Source organism: Nicotiana tabacum, chromosome 6 (genome assembly GCF_000715075.1).
Source record: "Nicotiana tabacum cultivar K326 chromosome 6, ASM71507v2, whole genome shotgun sequence".
In the NCBI taxonomy this organism is placed as follows: domain Eukaryota; kingdom Viridiplantae; phylum Streptophyta; class Magnoliopsida; order Solanales; family Solanaceae; genus Nicotiana; species Nicotiana tabacum.
The window spans coordinates 107,435,907-107,438,478 of NC_134085.1; positions in this window are offsets into that span (position 1 = coordinate 107,435,907).

Here is a 2,572-nt window from a genome sequence, read left to right on the forward strand (position 1 = left end):
CCCTCTCTCTTGAGCAAGAACCATCTTGATCTGCCTAGCAATATTTGCGGCCATCTGAAAGGAAATATCACTCCCGGTCTCCTTGGCCATATAGTGTAGGTAAGTCCATCAATAAATCTCCTCACCCTCTCCCTCTCAGTGGGAAGTAAGAGAATGGCGTGACGAGCTAGATCCACAAAATGGGTCTCGTACTGAGTAACATTCATACTACCCTGATGGAGACGCTCAAAATGCCTGCGGTAATCCTCTCACAGTGTGATAGGGAGGAACTTCTCTAGAAATAGCCGAGAGAACTGGCCCGAAGTAAGAGCAGGTAACCCAGCTGATCTGGTCGACATATAATCCTTCCACCACCTCTTGGTGGAACCCGTCATCTGAAACACAACAAAATTGACCCTATTGGTCTCAACTATACCTATGTTCCGCAGCACCTCATGGCAGCGGTCAAGATAACCCTATTGGTCCTCAGAAGTTGCACCACTGAGGTGTATTGGAAAGAGCTTTGTAAACTTGTCTAATCTCAATAAAGCCTCAAAGGACATAGAGGTCCTATCTTCGGCCTGTACCGCAATAATCGGCTGAACTACCCCAACTAGAAGGACTGCTGGAGTTTGATACTGGGGAGCCATCTACTTCGGAGTGTGAGTAGCGAGAATCTATGCTCCTCCCCTAGCCTGAGAGATGGCTGGTGCCACCAGAAATGACCTGCATGGGCCACACTCTTCATAAGGCCCACCAAATGGACTAGAGTGTTCTAAAGCACTAGAGTGGCGATGAACCCCTTCGGGACCTGAGCTGGTCTAACAGGTGCAGTCTGAGCTGGAACCTCCTCATCAAAATCTACATGAGGCTCCATTGCTAGTGCTGCTGCTCGAGCTCTAGGCTGACCTCAGCCTCAATCGCTGCCCTTCATAGGAGCTGCCACTGGGGGCTCCGGCTACTGTCCAGCTAAAGATGCAGAACGTGTTCTCGCCATTTGCGAGAGAATAAAAATAGAAGAGTTCAATCATCAATGATAGAACAAAATCGCACGACAGAGAATAATAGAAGTGAAATTGTTCCTAAACTCTATAGCCTCTAGAAGATAAATACAGACGTCTCCGTACCGATTCTCCAAACTCTACTAAGCCTACTCGTGACTCGTGAGACCTAGGCAACCAAGTGCTCTGATACCAACTCTTCACGATCCAGAATTTCCACCTTCGGGATCGTGATGACACCTAATATTTCACTTGCTAGGCAAGCTAACGTTAGAGTAAATTACATGCCATTTCAACAATTCAAGTAATTAAAATGCAATTAAACTGAAATGAAACTAAAATGAAGTACAAAGTGACATAATAACCCAAAATATCTAAGTATAACCCGGACCTAGAGTCACAAGTACATGAGTTACTAGAGTTTCTACAAAGAGAGTCTGAAATAAATACAACTGTCTCGAATGAAATGAACAGTAACTAAGGAAAGAGGAAGGGGACTTCAAGGTCTGCGGATGCCAGCAGATCTACCTCGAGTGTCAAAGTAAGCCAATCCGAGCTGATGCACCTCACGTACAGCTGGGACCAATACTAAAATCTGCACAAGAAGTGCAGAGTGTAGTATGAGTACAACTGACCTAATGTACACCATAAGTATCGAGCCTAACCTCGACGAGGTAGTGACGAGGATATGATAGGACAACCACATAACTAAACCTGTGCGAGCAAAGATATATGTAACACATAGTAGCAAATAAAGAATAAATACGTAAAATTGGGAGGGGACATGCAAATTGGGAACAAGATATGATAATTACAACAGGAATGACAACATAAGACAATCAAGTAAATCCTCAACCAATGAAAATGGATAAACATAATAAATAGAGATGGCATGATATCAGCCATCGTGCTTTTACTATCAACCTCACCATGAAATAATAAAAATGGCATGGCATCACCCTTTGTGCTTTTACTCTCAATCTATCCATGAAACAATAAATACGGTACGACATCACCTTCGTGCTTTAACTCTCTTTCTCACCATGTATTAATCAATAAATGAAATAAATAATGGCACGACATCACCCTTCGTGCTTTAACACTCTTCCTCACCTTGTAGTGATGAATATAAAAATAAACAAGAATAAACCTTACGTCTATAATGGTTGCGAAACACCAATCCTCAGTTTCAAAGAAATACTCAACCATCACGACTAAATTCATAAATGCGGGGAGAACGATCAAATAAGAAATAAACTAATCTAAGCATGGATATCATGAGTAAAGAAGACAATAAATTACAAGAAACAAGTACCACCCGCATGCTTTAACCTAATAATAATGCATAAGTACTCATAACCTCACTTATATGCCGTACCCAAACTTTTAAACACGTAGCAAATAGGCAAACAAGTCCTAATCCCTAAAGTCAAGGTTAATCACGATACTTACCTCACTCCGCAGACAACTCAGAGTTCAACCAGGGCCTTTCCTCTAGAATCCGCCTCTAAACCACTCGTATCTAACCACAATCGACTCGATAACATCAAATAGTGCTAAGGAAAACAATTACAATATAGAAAGATAGGATT